Here is a 21267-nt window from a genome sequence, read left to right as displayed (position 1 = left end):
AATATTCAATCAAACAAATGGAAACCTACCACTAAGGACTGCAAGATCCTGTGTAATGTGGTGTTTCTCAATCCACTTCCTAGATAATATGTTGAAGTCAATAGAAAGGGATCTGTCGGAGGTAGTCAATGAGGAATCCTACATAAATTGATGTGAAACAGGACAAAATGATTGATTTTGAAGATAATTTAGAAATAGGATGAAATGACTTATAGAAATATGGCATATGATCAAATAGTTGATAAAGGTAACATAGAGTAGATGATTCCTTGAACAATAGAAGGCATGACACCAAAAATACCAAGCAGCGTAGACTCAAGAACACCAAGATGAACAAGACATGAGGATGCAAGGACTTTAGGGTATCAAGGTAAGACTCATAATAAAGCAGGGTTCTCAGAGAAGCTAGGAAAAGTGTCATGTTTGAGGGATGGACAATAGAGTGGTACCAAAATTTTTGTTACATATAGATATAGTGACCACAGTTTCTCCCAATTTTTTCCCAATCCACTTAGTTTTAACGAGTCTAGAAAGGGTAAACTTGATGGTCTTTCACATTTAGAGACTTTGAAAAGAGCTTCAAGAAGAATCCAAAGGGTACCTTTTTCATGGTTGGTGGCCAGGTGTGATAAAGGTTTAATAGTATACCCGACACTACACCTTTTCTCTAGTTAGTCCATTGAATTTAGATAAATTGGTAAGACAAAGAAAACTCATGGTATCTTTTTCAGTTTAGGGAGAGACAAAAAGATAGAAAAGAAATGGCTCAAATCTACTTCATATGAGTTTTATGAGTCTGGAGAAGGTAACTCAATGTTTTTTTAGCTTCATGAGCAAGCGAAAATCCCTACAAAGAAGGCTTGCTTCTGGTATATAACGACCAATTCTACAAAAAATCACTTAGAACTGCATTAGAACATGTTAAACATATTGAAAAATACTCATTGAGATCGATTCTTACAAAAAAGAAGGAAAATTTGGTTAAAATTGACAAACCTTGGCTTTAGACATACCTCCAATGTATATAAATAAGAGTTGATCTCCCCATTTGCACCAATTCAGTTGGTGAGATCTATTTGGAGAGAAAAATAGAAATCTTCTGAGGCTACTTGAACACAATCCAGACCACTATTTTGACTTTCATTAGTCGTAGGTAAGAGCTTGAACACTGTAATTTCATTTAATTCCTTTTATTTTAGTTTTTACCATTGAAAAATCTTTTTTAGGAAAGCCTTAGCTCAATAATCTGGGTAACACGGTGACTAGGTAGAACCAAGCACATTAACATGTATTTCTTGAAAGGGAATAATGCATTAACATGTGTTGATATGGTATAATAAGATGCGTTAAAGTGACCAAGTGAGGAGAAAAAAAAGTTTTCTCATTTCAGGAGCTCATAAAACCAAATAAGTACTAATATAAAGGTTTAATATTGTAGGATAACTCTAACAATATGAGTATATGGAGAGAAATGTTCCTTGCTCAGGAGGAATTGCAAATATTAAATGATTTGGTATGCTTGGCAACTATGAGGGGAGGAAGTTTGCTAAAACATGCTAGGGTTGAACTAGTGAAGGCTCGAGAAGAGCTCTTGGTCAGGATCATCCAAATGCGGGATGAACACCAAGGGGTGTTTAGAGTAGGGGACCATGAACTAAGAATTGAAAAAGACTATATCTACTTCCTTATTGGTTTATCATGTAGAGGAGCATGAGAAAACCTGGCAGGAGGAAGGGATAATCCTATAACCACATGTGATTTAATCATTAGCTTCTGCACACCAATTATATTGAAGATGAGAAATGTGATTCCAAATAAACGGGTAAGAGAAAGACCATTGAGTTCAATCCTATGCATGATAGTACGATTAACAGGGTGAAAAGTTAGCATGTAGTGAATAAGGCCCAAATGTTGCTAGTGTTGGATTGCATACAATCTAAGTTATTTGAATGGTGTGAGACTCTTCTCATATAGGTAAAAACGGAGTTGGAAATAGTTAAGTCTTGAGCCCAAAGAGAATTTGGGTATGGTACATTGAATGTCTTTTTTCTCCTTGAGAGAGTGCTCATAATGTGGCCACATGTGAGTCTACTAGAAGATGGTCTCAGGTAGCCAAGAATGGGGATATTGCCTTCCTTCATGCCTCAAAAATGAGGTGGATCAATTACACGATATTTCAACAAAGACTTCTTTGATTGGTTACAGACCCATATCCTAATGATTGAAGACTTTCCATATGTCGGGATGAATTATACAGGGGAATTGGATTTAGTTTTTCCACTTGGTACTAAGTGGGGCCAAGTAGGTAAGATGATATATCAGTGACAAAGTATATTTATCTTTTGAATTTTATGCATTTATTTTTCTTTTGGATGGAAGAAAACTAACAAGAGTGTTGGTATGATGCAAATGTAGCACACATTCAACTTACAAGAATGCTTAGAGCAGTGAGATGGAATCTCGTCAAGATGGTTTGGGTGAAAACTTTGGGTTTAATGATACACAAGAATATATCCATACCATGGGCCAAAAGAGTTAACGAGATAAACTGATTCATCTAGAATAAGATCATGGACTACTTTATCTAGGTTGATTTAGAGAAGATATGATAACAACTTAGAAAACACCAAAGAATTTTTGGATTTTCAGTGGTGAAGACCAAATCAAATTCATGGATTATAACTATCCACTTAGAATACTTGCATCCAATGGTCTATTGAGAAAAAAATTGTCTCATAGGATTCTCCATAGTCATAACAGTGATTTGGAAAAAGAGTATGTAGTGTCAAAGTCAATTGACAACAAAGAGTATTGCCAAAGAAAGTTTCTCAACACATGAGTACTTGAGTTTGGGCCCAACAAGGACTTTGGAAAGGTAGTAAATCACATGCTCACTATGAATGTTGTCTTCTTGAACAAACACCATGCCTATAGAGGATGGTTATGTGACGAGATATATCAAAACATCACAAGGGTAGTGAAGAGGGCTCAATAGTGGGGCCAATGTCAAAACCTTTTTCGAGGCATCAAATGATCTTTAAGCATGATCATCCCACAAAAGGGAACTCATTTCTTCAATAAGTGCATGAAATATTTCATGATTTTGGCATAGTTAACAACAAAATGGTCCAAGAAATTTTCCTTCCGTGCAAACTTTGCAGTTGAACAATAGATTGTGGAGGATAAGAATTTCAGGATTTCCTCAACCTTAGTGGGATCAACCCAAATCCCATGTTTTGAAACTATGAAACCAAGGAGGCATCTAGAATCAACGAAGAAAATGCACTTTTTCCCATTCAAAAATATGTGATAATATCGATGCCTAACAAAAGTAACTAAAAGATGAGCTAGGCGATCAAAACTGAGTTTTGAGTGAGTAGGAAGGTCATCAAAATAAACATGCACAACCTGCATGATATTATGAAAGGCATAGTCCATAGCTCTTGAAAAAAATTCGCCTGCATTCTTAAGACAAAAGGGAAGTTTGCAATAAGAAAACATGTCCCAAGGACATATAAAGGTAGTCTTGTGTTGATTAGATAGTTTGATAGGAATCTGGTTGAAACTAGAAAAATTATCCATAAAGGAAAAAGTGTGGCAACCAACACAGTCATTGATATTCTAGTCAATAAACGATGCTAGATAATTATCCTTTGGACAAGCAATATTCAAATCATGGTAATCGACACACATATAAATGGTTCCTTATTTTTTATTGAAAGGGACTACATCAAGGACTACATTAAACACCCATTTTGTTAAAGGAACGAGATAAATGAAACCAACTTTTAGAAAAATTTTGATTTCAGCCTTGATGGTAACTAACTTGTGAGGGTGAACTAGTCTAAGTCTTTGTCAGACTGGCTTGGTGTCAATATTTGTCTTGAATTCATGTTAAATGATAGGTGTATCTATGTATACAATTTTGTCATAATACCAAGAAAAAATGTCGTGGAATTATTTAAAGAGGCAGGTGAAGCTAGCAGTCTCCTCAAGAGTGTAGTTTGCTCCAATCTATATGTTTTTCATGACACCTGTCTTGATCAAGATGTCAATAAGCATTGTTTTGGATAGGTTACCTAAGTTTCCTTCCACATCTATTTCATGAAAAGTTGAAAAGGGGGAAGAAGCAATCTGAGAGAGATGAATAATCAATATTTGTAAAGGATTTGTGCCCAATCCACCTTAAAGAGAGATTGAGGCACGATGATGAAACTCATCCCATGGTAGCTCATATAAAGACATGAATTCTGAGATATCCTCATCAAAAGGAAAGACATCATTAAGGGAATCAATAGAGGAAGTTGTAGAGGGAGATTAAATGGTACTGTTGGCCTGAACCAAGAAAGACAAAGATTCAGATGATAACTAGATAGCTTGATAAGCTAACTTGGTAGGTGATAGGGGCATTTGGTCTCCAAAAGAATCAATGTGGAAGGGGCAAGGAGGATTCAAATATCAGTAGGGCCATAAACAATAATATATACCATTGAAACAACCAAAGGAACATTAGGTGATGGAAGAGGGAAGCACCCTAAAAGTGAGGAGGCCTTCAACAAACCAGTACTGATGCTGACAAATGTGTCAGGAGAACCACTCACCAGAGGAACATTGCTAGCGAGTAATGATTGAAACTAGGGGTTGCAAAAGGGTATTTGATACAAAGTCACAATATTCCCTTGATTAGGGAAAGAAATAACTCAAAAGACTTACTGCATGAATATTGTAATCGAGCGAGAAATATACAACTTCAATGTCAAAGAAAAAATTCGCCCCCCCCCAGGAGTGATGGGGAAGCTAACAAGATATCCTTTAGGAAGGAAGGTGTGGATGTCAAAAGCTTTCAAGCAATTGAATGGGTGGGATAGAGTGGGTGAACCCAGGGTAAGCCAATAGGAAGTAGCCATTAGATGATTATATGCACCTTCGTCGATGATGGTGCAGTGGATGACTTTACCTTTCACATGAACCTGCACTTGGAATATATGGTGATGGGAAATGTAGGGTGTACTTTTCACCATGTCAAAGAAAACTAAATTGGAATCTTGAGGGTGAACTCTACCTATAGGTTAAAGAAAATATTTTTGTTACATAGGATGACTTTATAATACTTTGAGGATGAGCATAGCACAAGGCACCTGCGTGAAATATTCTATAATACTCTAGTTCTAGGTGATGCAAGCAAATGAATTGTGTGTAGTACGAATAAGTGTCCCTTTAGGAGGACAAATCACAGGGTCTATAATGGGCCTCTCGATATGTAAAGCATTAGGTGGAGATGGGGTGGAGCTTGACAAGGCCTCCAAAGTGTCTCGGACAGGATTCCCATAATTGTTGACTCAAGTTTGTAAATTAATTACCTTAAAATCATATACAATTGAAGATCCTTCTCTAGAATGAGGGGGATGAGTACCATCATTGCCCCCTTGCGGGGGTGAGGGTGGGTTTGCAACAAGGTGTTGTTGCAACTAGGTAGGGAAAGGGATATTAAGGACAACGGGGGTCCTGAAATCCTTTTGTGCGAGGAGATCAGTAAAATCCTATAAATTACGACATTTGTAGGTTAAATTGTCCTCAACACAGATCTTGCAAGGAAACTTAACCTCTTTCTCTTTTCCTTTGTCAGATTTGGTAGTAGTAGGGGCTTTATGAGTTTTGACATTTTGAATAGGTTGTTTCCAGGGAAAATTTTAAGGGCAAAGATTTATCTCAAAGTTTAGAAACATTGATGAATCACCCTAGTCCATAATATGCAATTTTTAAAATGTCTGGTGATATTTTTTTTAAATATTTAACTTTCTAAAATTTTTATATAGTCTATATATGAAATGATGGTGATTTTTAAGGTAAAATAATTTTATACTAGAAATTTTTGCCGAACCATTTTTAGAAAAAATGAAGATTACTGAATCTTGTTTTTGGAAAAAGCATAGAAAATTAGCCCACCTCCAAATATTAGCCCCTAAAAATTTCCCTGGTTATTGCTCCTCAGAAGGAGTGAACTTTTTCTTATTCTTATTTTTCTTACCACTGGTTGGTTGAACAAACTTTATAGAGTTAACCACAATGGTTGGAGGGGAATTTGGGTGAGTCATTGTAGTTAATGTGGTGGCGACAATAATGGATAACTGACCATCATGCCTGCTGAACTAGTATATAATACTTTTGGTGGTAGTACCAATGAAACTGTCGATGTGTGGACCAAGTTGTTGTGCTAGGAGTATTCAAAGTTTGAGGAGCATTAGGGACCAAGTTGTATAGGATGCCTGATATTGAATAGAAAATATCAAGATGTTGGGAAAGTTTAATGACCTGGTCTTCCATAACAACTTTGTACATGGAATCTTCCTTCACAATGGCAGGTAGAAGAGCTTTGCAAAACTAATTAGCTAATAGGTGGTCTGTAGATTTTCCTGTAGATTCAATAGCTCATGTAATGCACTAAAACACAAGACAGGAATCTACCCTACTCTCAAACAATGGAAACCAATGATAGATGAAAATAATAATTGACAAGAGGAAGGTAATCAAAGACACATAACACAAATTTTTTCTCTGGGGAAAGCCATTTCTCAAAACCGTGACTATCTATTGCATTAATCAAAAATCTAAATGATAATACAAAGTTGGTTCTCACAAGAACAATTCTGCACAAGTATGATCAACTCTCTGTCTCACAAGCCCGCACTGAATAAAACTTATCCAATTTCTCGCTGAGTGTTGGGTTGTGTTATACTCTTTCCACGTAGTTAACAAGGGGTTTGAAGGGCACCCGTAACCCCACTTTATGGGGTCCAGGGCAGTGCCCCAGAAAATTTTGGTTTTGGACCCTATGTTAGGTTGGGCGGACCTACCTATGGTTTTGTGCATGATTTCCGTACATTTTTTTTGGACGTGATGGTTTTCGGTCCATGGTATTGGACGCGATGGTTTTCTGTTCATGGTATTGGACGTGATGGTTTTCGGTCCATGGTATTGGATGCTTCGGCATGTATAAATATGTATTGTAACATTGAAAGGAACATAATAAAAAATCAAGTTGGTAGTCCCGATTTTGGAATCCAGGGGAAAATCTTTGTGTATATGTGTTGTATGTGTTATGCTCTCGCATTGTTTATTTTCTGTGTTTTAGAATTCGTATGCCGGTAATTTCTGTATGGGGTTAAAACCTACATTTGGTATCAAAGCTATTTTGTCTTCAAGGGGACACCTTTGTTGTTGAGGGATTTCGCTCAAGCCTATGGTATACCCTGTTCAGTGGGAGATTTGTGAGATCGATTCTAGTGGTGAAAGAAGATGGTGAGCAATGGAAAGATAGAGATCGAGAAATTTAATTGCCAGAGTTTTGAGTTGTGGAAACTCAAGATGGAGGATCTGTTGGTGGATAAAGATCAGTGGATCGCGGTAGATGCTGGTACTAAACCAATGGGAGTGTCCGATGAAGAATGGAAGAAGTTGGAATGGAAGGCAAAGAGCACAATACGATTGTGTGTCTCAGATTCAATATTGTTGAATGTATCAGGGGAAGCTACGACGAAGTCTTTGTGGGACAAGTTAGGGACTTTGTACCAATCTAAGTCTCTGATGAATAAACTGTTCCTACAGAAAAAGCTATATAACCTGAGGATGAAAGATGGAGACTCGGTGACAGGGCATTTGAATGCATTTAATACTGTGGTAAGTCAATTAACATCTGTTGATATTAAAATTTCAGATGAAGATAAATGCATTAGTTTGTTGTGTTTTCTACCAGATTCGTGGGATAGTCTGGTTATTGCAATAGGTAGCAATGCAACTGCCTTGGATTTTGATGAAATAGTCTCATCCTTGCTGACGGAGGAGATGAGACAGAAAAATATGGAGATCCAAAATGGTGATACCTTGCCTGTACAAGGGTGGACCCAGAACAGAAACAAAAATAAGTCATCGAGTGGGAGATCTATATCTAAAGGGAGATCTAAATCTCCAGGAAAACCTGTAAAGGTGGTGTCCTGGAAATGTGGAGAGGAAGGACACTACAAAAGGGATTGTAAATCTAAAGTTCCTGACAAAGGAAAGGGATCTGATGAGGCTCCTTCTACAGAGGCGAAAACCACCTCAGATGAAGGTGGGGATGTGTACTTGGCTTCTTCAAGTACACATGTAGATCATGAGGCATGGTTGATTGACTTAGGTGCATCCTTTCACTTCATTCCCCATAGAGAGTGGTTCTGCGAGTATGAGAAATATGATGGTGGTGATGTCTTCTTGGGGGATGATAGGAAGGCTAGAATCATTGGTCGCAGAAAAGTAAAGTTGAAGTTGCAAGGTGGAAGGGTTTGAACGCTTCCAGGTGTTATACATATTCCTACGTTAGCCAGAAATATTATTTCTATTAGCAAGCTGGATGATGTAGGTGTAAAAACAGTGTTCGAGAAGGATACCTGCAAGATGGTTCAGGGAGCACTGGTATTGATGCAGGGAGTTCAGATTGGAACTATGTACAAGCTGCAAAGTAGCATTGTTATTGATGGGTGCAATAGTTCTGTGGTTCCTGAAAGTGGAGCAGAAAATCTAGTGGTCTCTAGAGAGAAGAACATGCTGCGGCATCAAAGGCTTGGACATACTGGAGAAAAGGGCCTTCGGATACTTCATGGTAAATGTATGGTAGAAGGTATGAGTAATAGCTCTCTGGATTTTGATTTCTGTGAAAATTGTGTATATGGGAAGCAGAATCGGGTAAGTTTCTCCTCTGGTGGTAAGAGGGCAAAATAGATATTAGAACTTGTGCACAGTGTTGTGTTTGGACCTATGAAGGTTCCATCACTGGGTAAGTCTGTGTACTATGTATAATTTATAGATGACTTCTCAAGGAATACATGGATATATTTCTTTAAGAAGAAATCTAAAGTCTTTGACAGGTTTAAAGAATTTAAGGCTCTGGTGGAAAACCAGACAGAGAAGAAGATAAATGTGTTGAGGACAGATAACGGTGGAGAGTTTTGCAGTAAAGAATTTGATGAATTTTGTAAGAAGTGTGGTATAGCACGGTAGAAGACTAATCCATATACACCTCAGCAAAATGGAGTTGTAGAAAGAATGAATAAGACATTGATGGAAAGGGCAAGAAGCATGCTCAGTGGTGCTAGGTTAGGAAAGGAATTTTGGGCATAGGCATTGGATACTGCATGTTACCTGGTCAACAAGTCACCTTCATCAGCGTTGGCGGATAAGACTCCACAAGAGGTATGGACTGGTAAGAAACCCTCTCTTTCACATCTGAGGGTATTTGGATGTGATGTATATGTACATGTTCCAAAGGAGAAACGAACCAAGTTGGATAGTAAATCTGAAAAGTGCATCTTTATTGGGTATAAGGATGGTTTAAACGGTTATAAGCTTTGGAACCCACTCACAAGGAAGGTTGTGTACAGCTAAGATGTGGTGTTCAGAGAGGTGAAATATGTTATTAAACATGAAGTCCAATGAAAGGAACCTGAGAAGATAGAGTTTGAGCTAAAGGAGGAAGAATCAAACTCTACAACAGAGGAGGAATCAGAAGATGAAGAGCCACAAACTCCAGCTGTGAGAAGATTAGTTCGAGAAAGAAGGAAGCCTGAAAGGTATCGTCCATCTGCTTTCTATTCAAATTTTTCTTTATCTATTACTGACGATAATCCCAGAACTGTGAAGGAAGTAGTAGATTCAGAGGATGGAAAACTCTAGAAAGAGGCCATGGTTGATGAAATGGCATCTTTGCACAAAAATGAGGCTTGCGATCTGGTGGAGTTGCTGGCTGGAAGGAAACCCATTGGTATCAAATGGGTGTTCAAAAAGAAGACAAATGCAGAAGGAAAAGTGGAGAAATACAAAGCTCGGTTGGTAGCAAAAGGTTATTCCTAGGTTTCAGGAATTGATTTTGGTGATATTTTTTCTCCTATTGCCAAGGTAACTTCTATTAGATTACTTTTATCTGTTGCTGCTACTTTTGATTTTGAGGTGGAATAGATGGATGTGAAGACAACATTTCCTCACAGGGATCTGGAAGAGGAAATCTACATGAAGCAACCTGAAGGCTTTGCAGTGAAGGATAAGAAAGAACTAGTATGCAAGTTAAAGAAGTCTCTGTATGGGTTAAAATAGTCATCAAGGATGTGGTATCAGAAATTTGATACATTTATACGGGGACTTCGCTTCACCAAAAACAAACCATATCACTGTGTGTATTTTAAATTAATTGTTCACTGTGTTATTTATTTGGTCTTGTATGTGGATGATATGTTGCTGGTTGGAAATGACAAAGAAATTATCTAGGATTTGAAGGCCGACTTGTCCTCCAAATTCGACATGAAAGATCTTGGTGCTGCAAACTATATTTTGGGCATGGAAATTAAAAGAGATTGGGCAAAGAAGAAGCTCTGGTTAAACCAGAGGATGTATGTCAAGACAATACTGCAGAGGTTTAATATGCATGATAGTAAACCGGTGAAGGTTCCTATTCCTGTAGGTGTGAGGTTATCTATTGAACAATGTCCCAAGACACAAGAAGAGGAAGAGGACATGTCCTGTGTTCCATATGCAAGTGCAGTTGGTAGCCTGATGTATGCAACGATTTGTACTAGACTAGACATTGCACATGTAGTGGGAGTATTGAGCAGGTTTAATGTCAAAACCAGGAAAGGAGCATTGGACAATAGTGAAGCAGGTTTTCAGGTATTTGCGTGGCACTAGTGATTATGGTCTATGCTACCAAGGAAGACTAGGATTGGACAGAGTGTTGGATATTCATGGCTTTGTTGATGCAGACTGGGCTGGAGATCTAAATCAAAGAAGATCTACAAGTGGGTATGTGTTTAACCTATTTTGAGGTGCAGTCAGTTGGATGAGTAAGAAACAATCTGTAGTAGCACTATCAACTACAGAGGCAGAATACATGACAGCCACTCATGCAAGCAAGGAAGCAGTTTGGTTGTAGAGATTGTGTTCAAGTATGGGGTGAGTATAGGAAGCTATAAGGATAGAATCTAACAGCCAAAGTGCAATTCTCTTCGCAAAGAACCATGCATATCATTCAAAGACAAAGCACATTGATGTTCAGTATCACTTTGTGAGGGATATGATCGAAGACAAAAAGGTGTTGCTAGTAAAGGTGGACACTTTAAAGAATATCGCAGATGCATTGACAAAATCTGTGAGCTCTGAGAAGTTCTCTTGGTGTAGAGAGACAATGGGCATTTTAGGACTGGGAAAATGACTAAGCTCTCTTGTGGCCCCTTGTGGAAAGAAAACAACAAGTGGGAGAATGTTGGGTTGTGTTATATTCTTTCCACGTAGTTAACAGGGGTTTTCAAGGGCACCCATAATGCCACTTTATGGGGTCCGGGGCAACGCCCTGGAAAATTTTGGTTTTGGACCCTATGTTAGGTTGGGCGAACCCACCTATGGTTTTGTGCATGATTTTCGCACATGTTTTTTGGACACGATGGTTTTCGGTCCATGGTATTGGATGCTTTGGCATGTATAAATATGTATTGTAACATTGAAAGAAACATAATGAAAAATCAAGCTGGTAGTCCTGGTTTTGGGATCCAGGGGAAAATCTCTATGTATATGTGTTTTATGTGTTATGCTCTCGCATTGTTTATTTTCTGTGTTTTACAATTAGTATGCAGGTAATTTCTGTATAGGGTTAAAACCTACACTGAACCCCTATTTCCTTATGTAATTACTATGAGGAATAGCCCATATTTAATTGGGAATTCCTTCTTCCATAACTGTGCAATCCAAATCTAGGTCCTCTTCTGATCGCATGCATGATGTATACAGCTCGGATCATTCTACAACTGATAGTACATTGTCCCTACCCTCTAGTCTCAACTAGGTCTTTCTCTAAAGTGACATACATGAGTGTCTCATGAGAGAATTTTTAGTTATCTGGAGTAGCATTAAGGATGCACTAGTGCACCAACTCACTACTATACCTCTATAACTTCCACAAACAGTTAGAACTATTTTAACTATCTATAACTCACTCAAACTGATTTATCTAATTACAACTCAAATAAAATCATCCCAAACCCCTCAAATTTAGGGAGAACATATAAATGACTACAAAAAGACATCCAACTCGAAATTCCTAAGTTAATTAAGTCAATTAAATTTAATTAACTATTCACAAGTTCCTATGAGAGTAGATTTTGATTTTAATTCATAGTTTAATTCAAGGACAAATTAAATTGGAATTTCTTGTTTCCATTTCTTAATGCTCCCTCTCAACAAGAAAGGGATTATTAGCTACCCCCATCCTATCTCTGTGAAACTCAAATTTACATCTTTACAATGTATTTTTAATAATGTCAGCATCTTGCTCCTCCATGCAAATATACTCCAACAACATAATTCACCTAAATTCACAATCTCTAAGATCATGATATCGGATATCAATGTGCTTGGACTAATTATGAAAAACTTGATTTTTAGAGAGTTCGATACAACTCTAATTATTGCAGTAAATCACAGTTGGATCCAACTATTGACCAAACAAACCAACTAGAATCTTCCTCATCCAGATGGCCTCACATGTTTCTTGACTTGCAACCATACTCTGCCTCTGCTGAACTGAGTGCAACCACTCTCTGTTTCCTGTTGTACCAAGAAACTATTGCTAACTCAATACTAAAGATCCCTCTTGATGTTCTCTTCCTATCAGATGAACTCCCTTCCTAATCTACACCAATGAAGCCTTCAAGCTTCACTCCCTCTTTCCATTTGTACCACAATCCATACTAAGTAGTGCCCTAGAATTATCTCAACACATACTTTTCCACCTTCAAATACAGCTTGGTAGTCCTAAGCATCACTTGACTAAGTTGGTTAATTACATAGCACATATATGATCATGTATTCACCAAGTACATGGGTTAACCCACAAGCTACCTATAAATAGTACCTTCCACTACTTCCCTTGAAGTGGCATCCTCCTTCCTCCAATTACCTGTTGGCATTATGTTTTCTGGTATGACTGTATGTTACAGATGTTGTACTTGATGGAAACTCCAGTGGCAAGGCTCTCAGTTTGTTGAAATTTAAGAAGGACGTAGGAAACCAGTTCAGGAGGTGCATACCCGCAGGTACACCATGCAGGGTCCGCGTCCAGCGACGCTGGCCAGCCGTTCCGGGGGTGCGTCCACCCAGTGCACACATTTCAAGGCAGAGAAAAAGCATGTGGGGGTTTCTTGTATGGTATCTAGCTGACGGTTTTGTGTTTCTATGGTGTCGGCTCGTGGTATTGTTCCATGTTTTGGGGAGGAGCTTGCCTATATAAAGCAAAGTAGTTCATCTGGATTGAGCATTGTCTTTGGTTGAATATCTTATTTGGTGAGATCTAGTCCAGATCTAAGAGGGCAAATCTTATAATGGACTGTGATCTCTATGGCGCATGATCAGATCTGTAGATCTGACTGTTTGGGTTAGTCCTGAAGTCTTCATATCATTTATATCTGAAGGGACGCAGGTTCAGTGAAAGGAAAGCGCGCCGGGACGCAGTGCAGAGTTTGGAGATCTGCGTGGGGACGCAGGGCAGACGAAGTTCAGGTGCGTCTGGGACATAGCGCAGTGACTGTAGATCTGCGTGGGGACGCAGAGCGATCAAGGTTCAGGTGCGTCTCTGATGCAAAAGACGCGGCACGATAGTGTGTTCAGGTGTGTCTCTGTAGCGAAAGACGCGGCGCGATAGTATCTTTGGGTGCGTCCCTGAAGCAACAGAATGCAGAGCAGTTAAAGGAACAGTGCGTGGGCACGCAGCACAACAGAAGGATATTTGCGTGTGGACGCAGAGTAGTAGAAGGTTTACTGCGTCTGGTCGTAGGCCACAGAAGGAAAAACTGCATCTCTGTTTTAAGATGTTCTGTTGATTGAATTTCTCTGTTGATAAGGTGTTCTGGGCTAGTTCTGTTATTGCTGATCTGATATCTGTAGTGGTCTATATCTGTTATGTACTTGTTGATCATCTGATGCTTTGTGAAAAGAAGTAGGGGGTTGTAGCTCCCTTCCAGGAGTAGACTGGAAAACGAGAAAGAGAGAGAGTTGTAGCTCTCTGCAGGTTGCAGCCTGCGTACTGGTAATGGACTGCACCAGTACAAAATCATTGTAAAAGAAGTTTCTAAATTGAAAGAAGATAGAGACATATTGCAGCAGGTGGTTTTCTCCCACATTGGGTTTCCACCTTACATCTTGTGTTCTTTGGTGTGACTGTCTATTTTCTTTGTTCATGCTCATTATTTTATGGTACTGATATGCAAGAATAATTCAAAAGATCAAATAAGGAAGATTTGTTAAATTGCTAGATAATACTGATTCACCCCCCCTCTCAGTATTATTTCCAACAATTGGTATCAGAGCAGGTCCTTCAGAAAAGCTTGATCGCTTGAAGGTAGATCATTCATCATGAGCAACTATGAGAGAGAAGCATTAATCAGGCCACCGATTTTTGATGGGACAAACTTCAATTATTGGAAGGTAAGAGTTACTGCATATCTTCAATCTCTTGGTACAGAAGTTTGGGACATTGTAGAAACAGGCTATGCTTTTCCTTCAGCTACTCCTACAGATCCAGCTGAGAAAAAGAAGTATGAAACAAATGCAAAAGCAGTCAGTACTCTATTAGGAAGTATATACCAAACAGAATTCATGAAGGTAATGCACTTCAAATCAGCAAAAGAGATATGGGACAAAATGGTCACGAGCTATGAAGGAGATGAACAGGTAAAACGAGCTAAACTTCAAACTCTCAGGATTCAATATGAGACTCTCAAGATGTATAATGATGAAAGTGTGGCTAATTATTTTCTTCGGGTAGATGAGATTGTTAATTGTATGAAAAATTTGGGTGAAGAAATAAAAGAGGCTATAGTAGTTGAAAAGATTCTAAGATCATTATCCCCCAAGTTTGAATCTAAAGTATCTGCAATAGAAGAAAAGGAAAATCTTCGTGTTCTCACTATGTCTCAGCTACATGGAATTCTAACTGCTTATGAAATGAGAAAGGGAGGTCCATCAGACAGAAGGGAAGCTGCTTTTAAGGCATCAGGCAAAGAAGATTACTATGAAGCAAGCCATGTTCCAGAAGAAGAGGAAGAAGAATCAAACTTTGTCAGAAATCTTCAAAGGGGTTCTGGAAGGTTCAGAGGTAAGCTACCTTTTAAATGCTTTGCTTGTGGAAGAGTAGGTCATTATGATGCAAAATGTCCTTATAAGGATAAAGGAAAGGAACCTGCTAGATGGAACAAGAAACAAAGTGCAAATAAGAAAAGCTACTACACCCATGAAGATAGTGATGGCTTATCAAACAGTGATGAAGATGAACAAGGTAATAAATATAAGCTGTCAATGGCATTTGAAGATGATGATTATGAGGATGCTGTAGATGTGGATAATCTCTATGATGAAATTACTAGACTCAAGAGATGTATAGAAGAAAAGAATGTGATCATTGATACTCTACAATTTCAAATTGATGAAAAGGAAAAACATCTTGAAAAACTAGAAGGTGAAATTGTTGGTCTTAGAAAAGAAATTGAGAAAACAAAAGCTATTAATCTTAAGTTTGTCAAAGGATCTGAAACTTTGGATGAGATTATCAATGTGCAGCGGTCTCCTCTAAACAAGACAGGTTTGGGCTATAATGGAGAAACCTCTCAAGCATCCACCTCAAAAAGTTATCTTGATGCAGCAAGAAGAAATGAGCAGAAGAACAATGAAGATAATCAAGTAAAGCAGGGACGAATTACAAACAGAAACTATCAGGGGCAATCCATCTTAAGGGTGAACAAAAGCTACAACCAGCCACAGGTAAAATCTTCTCAGTTTGGTTCAAGAATAGATGAAAATAGAAATTACAATCAGTTGGCTGGTAGATTCAATAACCGCAGAAGCTTCTTCAATGGACAATGCTTTTCTTGCCATAACTTTGGTCACAAAGCAGCTCAATGTGTTGCATATAAAACAATCATGACTAGGGAAGCTCAAAAACAAAGAAGTATGACAGGGATTACAAAAAGGACCTATAACAACTTTTCGGCTCTTGAAAATGAAGTTGAATGCTCTATTTGCAATAATTTTGGTCATGAAGACTCTGAATGCAGGAGCAGGCTTCAGGAGAAAAAGGAACAAGAGCGGAAAAAGGAACAAGCCACAAGCACCAAAACATGGAGAATAAAGGAACCTCAAACAGAAAGATGTGGGATAGCATTTTATGCAGAAGGACAGGAAAATATATGGTACATTGACAGTGGATGTTCGAAACATATGACAGGTGATAAAGAAAAACTTGAATCTTATTCTACTTTAGAAAAGGGAAAGAAAGTTTCTTTTGGAAATGATACTCCTGCAACTATAAAAGGAAAAGGGATTGCTCCTTTAAAATAAAAGGTCAAGGCTGGAAATGTTTTGTATGTTGATGGATTGAAGCATAATCTTCTAAGTGTCAGCCAGATGTGTGATCAAAGAACCGAGGTTATTTTCAGATCGAATGGATGTCTTGTTCGTGATCTTGATACAGGTAAAACAGTACTCAAAGGCAAAAGAACTCCAAATAATCTGTACATATTTGAAGAAGGACAACAACAATGCTATCTAAGCAAGGATGAAGAGCACTGGTTATGGCATCGAAGGTTGGGACATCTAAGCTTCTCACAAATAAGGAAAGCATGTAAATATCAGGCAGTTCGCGATCTTCCAGATATCAAAATTCCTGACAACACCATATGCAGATCATGTCAGTTTGGAAAACAAACCAGGACTAACTTTCCAGAGAAGGAAGGATCAGCTAGCATGCCTCTTGAGCTAGTACATACAGATACATGTGGTCCATTCAGGAAAAGAACACCTAGAGGAGAGGAATACTTGATATTATTTATTGACGATTTCTCCAGGTTTGTCTGGTTAGGACTTATGAAGCACAAAGATGAAGCTTTCGAAAAATTCAAATCCTTCAAAGCCTTGGTTGAAAATGAATCAGGTCACAAAATTAAGTGCCTCAGATCCGACAGAGGTGGGGAATTTACTTCAAATGAATTTTTCGATTTCTGTAATGAACATGGCATAAGGAGAGAATTCTCTACAGCTAGAACTCCTCAACAAAATGGAGTTGTTGAAAGAATGAATAGAACAATCCAACAAATGGCTCATGCTATGCTTGATGAATCAGGAACTCCCGCAACTTTCTGGGGTGAAACTGCACATGCTGCAGTTATTATTCTCAACAAGACAAATGTCCGGGTGAACAGCACTCAAACTCCTCATGAGCTCTGGAGTGGTAAAACTCCTTTGGTAAAGCACTTCAAAATCTTTGGGAGCAAATGCTATATCAAGAATACTGATGAGCAGCTTGGCAAACTTGAACCTAGAGCAGATGAAGGCATTCTTCTTGGTTACTCTCCACATAGCAAAGCATACAAGTGCTACAATAAAAGACTTGGCAGAATTGTTGACAGCATTGATGTGGTGGTTGATGAGAAGGGATACATTCCTAGGCAAGTACATCGGGAAGATATCGAAGAAGATGAAGGCTACCCTCAAAGACAGAATGATGAAGAAGAAGAACCTCAAGAAGAACCAGAGGAGCAGACAAGAATAGAAGAGAAAACTCCATCCAGATATGTTCAGAAGAATCATCCAGAATCTCAGATTGTGGGGCAGAAAGAAGCAGGTGTACAAACAAGAAGAACAGTTGCAGAAGCCTCAAGCTATTTGGCATTACTATCCTCTACTGAACCACAAAATGTGAAAGAAGCATGCAAAGATGAATGTTGGGTAAAAGCAATGGATGAAGAACTTGAGCAAATCGAAAAGAAAAACACTTGGGAGCTGGTTCCTAGACCAAAGGATAAGAATGTTATCGGAACAAAATGGGTCTTCAAAAATAAATTGAATGAAAATCGAGAAGTAATTAGAAACAAAGCCAGACTTGTTTGTAAAGGGTATGCGCAGCAAGAAGGAATAGACTTTGAAGAAACTTTTGCTCCTGTTGCAAGACTTGAGGCCATCTGAATGTTCCTTGCTCTCTCAAGTTTTCAAAACTTCAAAGTATTTCAAATGGACGTGAAATCAGCCTTTCTGAATGGAGACTTGGAAGAAGAAGTGTACATTGAACAGCCAGATGGGTTCATTCTTGGAAATGATCCAAATCTTGTATGCCGATTGAAAAAGGCTCTCTATGGTCTCAAACAAGCTCCAAGGGCTTGGTACTACCGGTTGGACAAATATCTTCATCAACAAGGTTTTTCAAAAGGTTCAGCAGATAGCAATTTGTATATAAAAGTTGAAAATGACAAATTGCTAATACTTGTTGTGTATGTAGATGACATTATTTTTGGCAGCAATGAAGAAGCTATGAGTCAAAGTTTTGCCTCGGTCATGCAGAAAGAATTTGAAATGTCCTTGCTAGGAGAACTGACATATTTCCTTGGTTTGCAAATCCAACAAAAGGAAGGAGGAATCTTTTTATCTCAAACCAAGTATCTCAAACAGATTTTGAAGAAATATGGCATGGAAGATGCAAAACCAGTATGTACACCCATGGTCACAGGATGTAGTCTCAGTGCAAATGATGAATCTGCAGCAGTACATCAACCAACCTACAGATCTATGATTGGAAGTTTACTATATTTGACAGGTACCCGACCGGACATCATGCATGCAGTTGGAATAGTTGGAAGATTTCAGGCAAATCCGAAGGAGACTCATCTTCAGGCAGTAAAGAGAATCTTCAAATATCTTCAAGGGACTCAAAATTATGGCTTATGGTAGCCTAGAGATACAGATCTTACTCTTCATGCTTATACAGATGCAGATTGGGCCGGAAGCGTGGATGACAGGAAAAGCACAACTGGTGGTGCGTTTTTTATGGGTTCCAGACTGGTATCTTGGTTCAGCAAGAAACAGAGTTCGATTGCCTTGTCTACAGCTGAAGCGGAATATGTTGCTGCTGCATCTTGTTGCACCCAACTTCTTTGGATGATGCAGACTTTGCAAGATTTTCAAATCACTTGTACACCACCAATCCCCATCTTATGTGATAATACAAGTGCAATCAGCATCTCAAAGAACCCTGTTATGCATTCAAAAACCAAGCACATACCAATCAAGTACCATTTTCTCCGGGAACAAGTGCTTGAACAGAAAGTCAAGTTGGAGTATGTTCCTTCCAAGGAACAAGTTGCTGATATTCTCACCAAACCATTGCCCAGGGACACGTTTGAATACCTCAGGCAAAAGCTGGGGGTTGTTGATGCATCATCTTATTGTTGAACATCTTCTTATTGGTGGTACAGGCTCAGGGGGAGCACATAATGCATTGTTGGCATTATGGAGAAAGAGATCTTGGAAATAGCTGCAATATGTCTCTATCTCTTTCATGGTGGATCTCTGGTTATTTGTTGCAGATATGGAGGAGCATGAGCTTAGGGGGAGCATACCCTTTGCCCTTGATGTCAAAAGGGGAGAATGAAGCTGAAAGTTTGTAAGGTTGCCATCAAGTCCAAAGGGGGAGATTGTTGGCATTATGTTTTCTGGTATGACTGTATGTTACAGATGTTGTACTTGATGGCAACTCCAGTGGCAAGGCTCTCAGTTTGTTGAAATTTAAGAAGGACGCAGGAAACCAGTTCAGGAGGTGCGTACCCGCAGGTACACCATGCAGGGTCCACGTCCAGCGACGCTGGCCAGCCGTTCCGGGGGTGCGTCCACCCAGTGCACACATTTCAAGGCAGAGGAAAAGCATGTGGGGGTTTCTTGTATGGTATCTAGCCGACGGTTTTGTGTTTCTATGGTGTCGGCTCGTGGTATTGTTCCATGTTTTGGGGAGGAGCTTGCCTATATAAAGCAAAGTAGTTCATTTGGATTGAGCATTGTCTTTGGTTGAATATCTTATTTGGTGAGATCTAGTCCAGATCTAAGAGGGCGAATCTTATAATGGACTGTGATCTCTATGGCGCATGATCAGATCTGTAGATCTGACTGTTTGGGTTAGTCCTGAAGTCTTCATATCATTTATATCTGAAGGGACACAAGTTCAGTGAAAGGAAAGCGCGCCGGGACGCAGTGCAGAGTTTGGAGATCTGCATGGGGACACAGGGCAGACGAAGTTCAGGTGCGTCTGGGACGCAGCGCAGTGATTGTAGATCTGCGTGGGGACGCAGAGCGATCAAGGTTCAGGTGCGTCTCTGATGCAAAAGACGCGGCACGATAGTGTGTTCAGGTGCGTCTCTGTAGCGAAAGACGCGGCGCGATAGTATCTTTGGGTGCGTCCCTAAAGCAACAGAAAGCAGAGCAGTTAAAGGAACAGTGCGTGGGCACGCAGCGCAGCAGAAGGATATCTGCGTGTGGACGCAGAGTAGCAGAAGGTTTACTGCGTCTGGTCGCAGGCCACAGAAGGAAAAACTGCGTCTCTGTTTTAAGATGTTCTGTTGATTGAATTTCTCTGTTGATAAGGTGTTCTGGGTTAGTTCTGTTATTGCTGATCTGATATCTGTAGTGGTCTATATCTGTTATGTACTTGTTGATCATCTGATGCTTTATGAAAAGAGGTAGGGGGTTGTAGCTCCCTTCCAGGAGTAGACTGGAAAACGAGAAAGAGAGAGAGTTGTAGCTCTCTGCAGGTTGCAGCCTGCGTACTGGTAATGGACTGCACCAGTACAAAATCATTGTAAAAGAAGTTTCTAAATTGAAAGAAGATAGAGACATATTGCAGCAGGTGGTTTTCTCCCACATTGGGTTTCCACCTTACATCTTGTGTTCTTTGGTGTGACTGTCTATTTTCTTTGTTCATGCTCATTATTTTATGGTACTGATATGCAAGAATAATTCAAAAGATCAAATAAGGAAGATTTGTTAAATTGCTAGATAATATTGATTCACCCCCCCTCTCAGTATTATTTCCAACATTACCTGCTAGAGGAGTCTCCATGGGTTTGCTCCTCTCCATGTGGAATCTCCTGAGTATCTCGTTGGCATACTTTCACTAAGAGATAAATAATTTCCTACCACCCTACCATACTTCCACACTGAGAAATTAATGCATGAGCCCTATGTCCTTCATCTCAAACTCTCTTGCAAGGTCCTTGTTATGAAACCAGCTCACAAAAAGATAGAAAATAGAGATCCACGCCTTAGAATTCAGCCTCTTCGAGGGGGCAACCTCCTTTACATTACATAAATGAACAATTCTTGGATGATACAAATGAAAATACCTCCTTTCTATATATAGGAGTCTAAGTGGTCCCAATACAA

This window comes from Pinus tabuliformis, chromosome 5_2 (assembly GCF_031772625.1).
Source record: "Pinus tabuliformis cultivar Carrire ecotype Pingquan chromosome 5_2, CPIR1, whole genome shotgun sequence".
Classification (NCBI taxonomy): domain Eukaryota; kingdom Viridiplantae; phylum Streptophyta; class Pinopsida; order Pinales; family Pinaceae; genus Pinus; species Pinus tabuliformis.
The sequence above is the reverse complement of the archived record's forward strand: the minus strand, read 5'-3'. Positions refer to the sequence as shown.